Genomic DNA, 9676 nt, shown 5'->3' on the forward strand with positions numbered 1-9676 from the left:
GGCAGAATTAATACTAATTATTAATCTTTGCCATATTTATTTTGTATTTTCCCGCAACATTTGAAATTCCCAAGAATTTCAATCATTATTTCCTTCCATAGCCTGAAAAGGTGAGACGTTGCAAACCCTTATAAACTCCAAAGACACGTCATTTCATCGCACCACTAAATCATGTCTCATTATTTTGCGCTTCTTTCTCACAATATTACTGTTCATCTTCTTGCTTCCCTGCTACGTTTCTCAAGCAAACTTTAACAAAATTGTATTTCGTTCCCAATGGCGGCTCCACAAACCCAATCTGATGACTCTTTTAGCTTCGAAGATTTTCAGAAAATCCTTACTCGATCATATGTAAATCCGAACTTCCTTGTACCAGCCAATGCCGAACTCAATGAGTTCTATCTGGGTCCATCATTCAACAACGTCGAATCCGTAGAACAAGTGACGGTGGGCCAGCTGTTCCCTTGCACTCAAGGTCCTCCGTTCCTGAACTCTTTGTTGCTGAGGCCGATTCGCGAAAAAAGTATTCGCAGTTGGGATGTTATTTTTCGTAGATGGCATGCTCACCTTATGAGCCATGGTCCTACCAAGGTAATTTTTGATCGTGCTAGGATTTCTGATTTATTAGAAATCGCTCTTCAACCCCCAATTTTTGACTCAGTGCTTTTTCCTATTGCTTTAAAATTTTGGTCTTCTGAATATAATACCTTTGTTTTCCCTCTTGGTCCCATGTCTATCACTTTAAGGGATGTTGGGGCCCTAGTAAATCTTCCACCTTTGGGCGATACCATTTTTCCTGGTATTTTGATTTCTGGTGTCCCCCCGAAATTTGACAAGAAACTCACTGAGTCCTACTCAAGCCTGCAAAGCTCTTATAATCACTCAAGCGCTGAACCCTCCCATGCTGAGCGTGTAGCCTTCCTTTAGATTTGGCTTTGTAAATATATTCTTTGAGTGCCAAGTATGAAGCCTTCCATGAGTTACTTACCCATAGCGCATGAATTGGCGTGTGGTAGGCCTTTGAATTTGTGTTCCTTCTTTTTAGCTACCTTTTATAGAGGCATGGCTTCTCTTCAATTTCAATTGAAGAATGGTGCATCTCCCACTGGCAGTGGGCCTCTTTGGTTCACTCAACTATGGTTGAGAGCATATTTTCCACCACTTGGTGCTCCATCCATTTCCAGTCGTTCTGCTAGCTTCTATGGGTTAGCCATTGATCCACTGACCTCTGTACATATGTTCAGTAGGGACATTTTTTCATTCTTTTATTCCTTAAATTCGATTCCTTCTTTCTTTCCTTTTCCTGCTCATTTGACTCCAGATTATGTGCAACCTCCATCCACCCTGGATAGTGCGAACGCCTTTCTGCTCGTTTGGGTTCAGTTTTTGGCTAGGAGGGAGTTGTTCCATGACATTTTAACTGGAACCAATACCAAAGTTGGGGTTGAAATATATGCTCTCCAATTTTTTGCTCGCCAACTTGGTTTTGGCCAAACTTGGCCTGGTCCTCCTTGTTACTCTAAAAATTTAACAGACCGCTTTCACACCATTAATAGGGCAGAGGCACAAGCTATAGATGCTCGCAACCTTCTTTTGACGAGTAAGTTTTCATTAGCCCCCTTCAATTCTAGCCGTGCCATTCATCCCCTTTTTGAACAACTCTGACCATCAGTGAAGCGCAGATTATTTGCAACTGATGCCAATCGTGCTTTCCATTCACTGGATCAGCCAAACACTTCTTCCACTTCTCCTATTTTGGTCACCCCTGTGTCCATTAGGAATCCTTCCTCCCCCGCTCGTGCTAAACAATCTATCCGTCCATCTACTTCTCTACCTGCCAAGGCTACTGCAGATAAGAGTGCCTTGAGCCACAAACGGCCAGTTTCAGCATCTCCCACTTTGGAGGATGATGATGATGACGATGACGCTCCCCTCATCGTTAGGAGAAAGGTAATTGAATTCTGTTTACTCACAAACATACCTTTCTATGTGCTAATGGTTTACTTGAAACCTTTCTATGTGCTAATGGTTTACTTGAATTTCTTAGAAAAGTTCAGCCTCTCCTTTGAAGGTTTGGTATTGGCAGCTCCTGCCCTATCATCCTCTACTGAAGCTGCTTCGTCCAAATCAGCTAATGAAGGGACTATGCTTAAAGAGAAATCGGAACCCTCATCACAACCAATGGAAGAGCCACCTTCTTCCCAGGGCGTCGACCTTCCAAACATCGAACCAGAAGGTAATACATTTTTTGATGTTTTACCCTTGCTTGTGATATTGGTTTCTGATTTGTTGCTTCTTGAATTTTGCAGAGGCTCCCATGGGTCTGCCCGTTGTGGCAGAGTCTTCTCGCCCAGATAAGGGGAAGTCTCCACAGGTGGTGGAGCCAACTGGTGATATGCCACTTCCCAAGATTGCTGATGAGGTAACCTTTCGCTTCATTTATTGTAGTAAAAGCCCTCAATGTTGGCATTTTTCTTTGCAGGCTGCTGATGACATTGTGCGTTCCATCCAGGACTTGTTCACTTCCTGGGAGCAAGTCAAGATGTCTCGCCCTACTTCAACCGGTCATCCTTCTGCTTCTTCAGAGGAAGATATGAAGTTCTTCAAACAGTCGATATTTGAGTATGTGTCTTTTATGGACATGGACATCGGTCAGGCTAGTGCTGCTAAACATAAGGATAAGCTTGAGCTATTGAGTGCGAAGTTGGCGCAAGCACTAAAACTTCCGTTGCTCAATATTTTTGCTGATTTTAAAGCGACTTTGAAGGTTGTCCATTCTAACATCCTTTCCTTGTTGGCCAAAAATGTTGAACTGAAGGCCAGGAGTGCTCAATATCTTCGTGCTGCATCTGAAAAAGAGTCTTTGCTTCTAGAGATCAACAAAGCCGAAGACGAATTGAAAGAAATCTCTTCCGAAGTTATGATCGAAGACTCTTTGATGACAAGTTTGGCTGCAGAGATGAAGGAGCTTCAAGCAAAAATGGATGATTGTAGGGCGAGAATGGCTGCTAAAAAGTGTAATGCTTCCCAAGGAATTGAGCGAACCAAGTCTTTGGTTGAACAGTACAAAAAGCTGGAGGTTGATGACGATTTTGTAGCTGAATTAAATGTCTCTTCTTCTCAGCAGAGCGAGGATTGGGGGAGACTTAGGGAAAGGATTCGATTGGCCTGGGGTGAATTGTAATTAAGATATCTAGTGCCTTAAATTTTCCTTTTGTAACTTCGTACTAACTGCCATTGCTAAATTTGAATGTAACAATAGTCATTGTTATTAATGAATGACTATTTTCACTACTTGCGTACTAATTGACGTTGTCCTTAATCGTCAACCCCAAGCATTTAACTGCTTCATGCTAAGATTCATGTACATTCTCTCTTGGTATTTCTGTTTCTTTTTCCAAGACTTCTGGCCACTTGACTCCAATTACTTGGCACGAATGCGGCCGTTCATATTCTGTCTCTTCACCTTCACGCCCCTATATTTCGCACTTTTCATTTTCATTTCCATTATTTTCTTCAAAAACTAATTTGCTGCCATCGTTTAGCATTTCAATGGTCGATCCAAAATTTTCGTCTTCCATAGAAATGAATCATTTGATCTGCCCATTTTGCCACCTGTTTTGATGTCCCCTTTGATATGGGAGATATAGGAAATATTTTTTGGCTAGCAAAGTTCTTTCCATCGTCTCCATGTTCTTTACAAAGAGTTCAATAATGGAAGAGAGTTTTTGAAGATGCATGTCAAGCCACCTTGCTTGCTGAGAGTGCTTCTCAGTCTCCTTGCCCGTTATTGCAGCGATGCATTTAGGTAGGTGATGTGAGGGTGCTTCTCTTCCCTTCTGCTTACCGAGAGTGCTTCTCGGCCTCTCTGCTTGCCTTTGCAGCAATGCGATCAGGATGGCAATCAAGGCCAGTTCACCCTCTTACTTGGCGATCGACCGAGAGATTAGTTTGTTCTCAATTGTAGCTTATAGAGCATTTAGTACTTTGTATCTCGCAATTTGTAATGAATGTTTGATAATAAAGGAATTTATTTGAACGTATTTTGTTTTGGCCCTTTTTATATACGATCGTTCAACGCGATTTAATTACGCTTTTATTTGTTCACTTTCCCATAAGGAAGAAACATATTTTTTTAAATATTTGCCATTAATGAACCTCATGTGCTTGGTGCCATCTAAATCTTCCAAATGATAGGCTCCATTAGGTAACACACTGTTTACTTTATATGGCCCTTCTCAATTGGGCAACCACTTGCCAAATTTTGGATCTTTGCTATCCAAATGGAGTATTGTTTTCCAAACCAATTCGCCCAGGCTAAATGACTTGGCTATAGCTTTTTTATTATAAAACTTAGTCATCCTTTGTTTTTGAACTTGCAATCTATCTAGAACGTCCAACTTTAATTAGTCCAACTCCAGTAAGTTTTGAACTAGTGATTCGGTATACTCATTATCACTTAACTTATGTTGCAAACACACTCTGATTGATTGCACGTTAATTTCCATAGGGAAAATGGCCTCCTATCCATAAGTAAGTTGGAAAGGAGTAATTTTGGTACTTGACCGAGGCGACGTCCTATAAGCCCATAAGGCCTTGTTTAGATATTCGTGCCAATTTCTGGCATTTTCATCTATCATTTTCCTTATGATATTTTTTAGAATCTTATTAGAAGATTCTACTTACCCGTTGGATTGAGCGTAATATGTTGTGGAGTTCACTACTTTAACTCCAAACTAATTCAAGAATTTATTTACTTGATCTCCATTTAAAGAAGTTCCGTGATCTACCATTAAAATTTGGGGAATTCCAAATCTATAAATAATATGATCACAGATAAATTTTATGACACTCTTTTGGGTGATTTCTTTTAAAGGTATCGTTTCTACCCATTTAGTGAAAAAGCCAGTCGCAACTATAACAAAGGTATGTTGCTTGGACGATGGGGGATAAATCTTCCCTATCAGGTCTATCGCCCAACCCTTGAACGGCCAGGGTTTGATAATGGGTGCCATCTCTCTTGCTGGCACCTTTTGTATTGGACCATACTTTTGGCATGCTAGACAACTCTTTGCATATTGAACACACGATTCTCCCATCTTGAGCCAAAAATATCCATTCCTAATAATTAACCATCTCATCCTTTGGCCAGCTTGATGAGCTCCACATATCCCTTCGTGCACCTCAGCCATGATTGTCCTGGTTTCTTGCAAACTTACACATTTTAGCAATATACCATCAGAGCATTTTTTAAACAACTCTTCATCTATCAGTGTATAGTTTAGCAAATGCAATTTCATTTTTCTACTATCTCCTTTATTAGGTTCTTTAAGGAACCTTTTAATCTCCGCTCTCCAATCTATTGCATCTCCATCTTGTATGCAATGAATTTCAATCATTCTCGCCATTCTTTGGAATACGGGCAATATTACTCCATATTCATAAGTAGATTTCCAATTTAAAACCTTTGAATACCCTGAGGCCATCTGGGCCAACTCATTTGCTACGTCATTATATATCCTATTAACGCATTGAAAATCTACTTGGTCGAATTCTTCCATCAACTCTTGGGCAATTTCATATTGACTTATAATGGAATCACTTTGACACTTAAAATCACCAATCAATTGGTGAATTATCAATTGAGAATCGCCTCTAACGATCACATTCTTTACTTCCATATCTATCATTAATTCTAGGCCCACGATTAAGGCTTCATATTCAACTTGATTGTTGGTGCACATCCTATCTAAAGTGAATGCGAACTTGTAACAAATCCCTAAAGAATTTATCAATGCTACTCCTACTCCTGTACCTTTAGAAGTCTTTGACCCATCAAAATACAAAACCCAAGGTTTTAATCCGAATGAATTGATTTCTAATTCAATTTCTTTAGGCATGTCAAGGCATGGATGATCGGCCAGAAAGTTAGCCAAAGCCTGATTTTTGATTGTCTTTTGGGGTATGTATTGTATTTCGAATTTTGATAATGCTAACGTCCAAAGGCCTACCCTTTGGTGTAAAATAGGGTGAGAAAACATATACTTAACCAAATTTACTCTAGAAATCAAATAAAGGGTTACGGGCCGTAAATAAGCCCTTAATTTCGTACACGTGAAATACAATGCAAGACATAATTTTTCAATGATAGAGTAATTACATTCATATTTTGTTAACCGCCTACTCAAGTAGTAAATCGTCCTTTCTTCACCAAATTGGTCTTCTTGCGTGACCATTCCAGCTATTGATTTTTGTTCAATCGATATATATACTTTCATTGGCCGTCCTTGGATTGGTGACACCAACACTGGTGGACTTGATAAATATGTCTTTAGGCTTTCAAAAGCCTTTTGATGCTCTTATTTTCAGACGATTTCGTCTTGATTTTTCAACTTTAAAAGTGGCGAAAAAGCTTTAGTTCGCTCTGCACAGTTAGAAATAAAGCGTCTTAAAAAATTTACTTGGCCTAGAAACCTTTGCAATTCTTTTTTATTACTAGGTGATTTGGCCTCTAAAATAGCCTTCGCTTTATTTTTATCAAGTTCAATCCCTCTTTTGTGTACTAAGAAACCAAGGAAGTTTCCTGCGTTAACGCCAAATGCACATTTCAAGGGATTCAATTTTAGTTTATACTGCCTCATTCACTCGAATGAACATCTCAATTGTTCAAAATAGTCCTCTTCTTTAATGGATTTGACCACTATATCATCTACATACACCTCAACAAACTTGTCTATCATATCATGAAAAACAAGTTCATTGCCCTTTGATAAGTTGCTCCCACATTTTTTAGGCCGAAGGGCATAACTACCCATTCAAAACATCCTAGAGATCCAGGGCACCTAAAGACAGTTTTATGTATATCTTCCTCAACTATATAAATTTGATTGTATCCTGAATACCCATCCATGAAGGAATATATTACGTGTCCGGCAGTCGAGTCTACTAAAGAATCTACCGTAGGCATTGGATAATCATCTTTGGGTGTGGCGATATTTAAATTCCTAATGTCTATGCACACCCTTCATTTACTATTCTTTTTTAGCACTGACACGATATTGGACAACCAATTCACATATCTGGCTGTTCTAATAAAGCATGCTTTTAATAATCGCTCTATTTCTTTTTTAATCTCAAGAAGTACATCAGGAGCAAAACACCTAGGAGGTTGCTTATGAGGCTTAAAATTTAGCTTGGTTGGCAATCTATGTTCTACCAAATCCCTATCTAAATCAGGCATATGTTCATATTCCCAAGCAAAACAATCTTTATATTCCTTTAATAAAGCGATTAATTTATCACTAACCTTTTGATCGAGCATCTGGTTGACGAAGGTTGGGCGATCTTCCCCTTCATTGCCAATATTCACTTTAATCAGAGGGTCCTGTGTTTAAGCGTATCTAGGCTTGGTGATCCTCATCACTTCATCGTCCAATTCCCTTATAGGCACTTCTTCTTCTAAACAATTTACCTTGTTGACTTCTCGACCAATATTCTGTTCCAACTCGAACACTGCCAATTTGTCTCTCAATGCTTCCAAGGCTGCTTCTTTTTTCGTCTTCTCCTTACATTCTTTATTGAAAGCTATTAATTTGGCTTTGAAGGCCTGAACATCGTCCATTTGCCTCTGTTGCTTACAACTCATTTAAAACTCCTTGATTACTCTTTTGCCAATTACTGGCTCTTCTAGGGCTACTATGTTTGGCCTCATTTGACTGAACATTTCAGTAAGTGCATCTACCGAAAATGGCTCTTTACTCTGTACAACAATCTGAGTTTCTTCTCCATCCCTTAAAGTAATAGACATGGGATCGAGGGGGAAAACGAAGGTGTTATTCTCAGAAGACCAAAAACTCAAAGCAATAGGAAAAAACACTGGGTCAAAAATTGGGGGTTGAAGAGTAATTTCTAATAAATCCGAAATTCTTGCCCGATCAAAAATCGCCTTGGTGGGGCCATGATTCACAAGAAGTGCATGACATCTACGAAAAACAACATCAACTTTGGGTCAAGTACGAATACCTTTTTCGTGAATCGGCCTCAATCGCAGAGAGTTCAGGAACGGAGGACCTTGAGTACAAGGGAACAGTTGGCCCGCCGCCACTTCTCCAACGGCTTCGGCATTATTGAACGATGGACCCAAATAGAATTCATTGAGGTTAGCACTAACTTGTGTAAGGAAGTTTGGATTTACATATGGCCTAGTAAGGATTTTCTGGAAATCTTCAAAACTAAAAGAATCATCAGATTGGGTTTGTGAAGTCGCCATTGGAAACAAAGTACAGTTTTTGATAAGGTTTGCCTGAGAAACGTAGCAGAGAAGTAAGAAGATGAACAATAAAATAACGAGGAAGAAGCACAAAATATAGAGACGTGGTTTAGTGGTGCAATGAAATGGCGTGTCCTTTTGGTTTATAAGGGTTTGTAACGTTGCACTTTTTCAGATTGTAGAAGGAAATAATGATTGAGATTCTTGGAAATTTCAAATATTGCTGGAAAATACAAAGTGAATATGGCAAAGATTAATAATTAGTATTAATTCTGCAATATTGGAGGGTAATTGTTGACACACTAAAAGTGCAGCCCAAATCAAATAGCCCAAAGAGCGAAGTCCAATTGGGGAATCCAGGATAAAGGTCCAAACAAAATTATTGATGAATGAGGTGGAAGCCCACGAACACGGTAACATCATTGCCCAAACTTGCAAGACGCCCAGAATCTCAGCGAATAGAATACCTTGCGATCGCTCAGAGCGATGACCACATTCTCGCCCAAACCTTCGGTTCGCCCAGGATCTTAGTAAGCATAAAACATTATGGTTATCCATAATAGCAGTTATTAAAGCAGTTATTGAGTGATCTTATCACATTCCACGATTCAAGGAGTCCAGTTGAAGGCGGTTAAACAACAAAGAGTAATGGGAACGGTTAGAGACGGCAGTTCCACAACAAGTTAGTCACCATAAAGAAAGTGGGTAGTTATACAGCAATCAAGTAGTTTCCAAACGGTTTGTCACGAAGAAATAATCAAGGGAATATAAAAGGAAGAGAAGACATAGAGAACAAGGACCCCGAATCAAATACTCTCAAACAGAGAATATGTAATTTCAATTTCTTAGTTTAAACTTAAACATTTCTTTTAGTATTCGAGTGCTTGCGCCCCTTGGAGGAATTCTGTTTAGTTCCAATTGTAAATCATCACCAATAAAACACCCCTTTTTGGGATTTCGTCTCAAGAGGTCTGTTTCTTACACAATCGTTTGATCCCTTTTTAATTGTTAGTGACTACCCGTGCGAAACAGAATAAATTAATGAAATATATAATGTATGGTAGAATGACCTCTGGACGATTTCTATCCAAAAGCACATTGGTTGACTAATGTTTAAGATCAAGGAAATCATCATATCGATTTATTTTGTGGTCTAAATTCTTACTCGTTTGTACTGGTCTAAGGTTGAGGATGTTGTTGTGCTCGCATTGGCTCAAAACAAACATTCAACATTGGTTCGACATTCCTCTCTAGTATGGTCCACGAAAAGTTTATATTATTAAAGATGAGACAATTTTATTTTATTTAATTTTGTCCTTAATTCATACTATCGATGTGTCTGGTAAATTAGCTTTGATAATCTTCCTAACACATTGTGTTTGGGGCATTACAAATCCGAAATGCGAT

This window comes from Olea europaea, chromosome 17 (assembly GCF_002742605.1).
Source record: "Olea europaea var. sylvestris chromosome 17, O_europaea_v1, whole genome shotgun sequence".
NCBI classification, from domain to species: Eukaryota; Viridiplantae; Streptophyta; class Magnoliopsida; order Lamiales; family Oleaceae; genus Olea; species Olea europaea.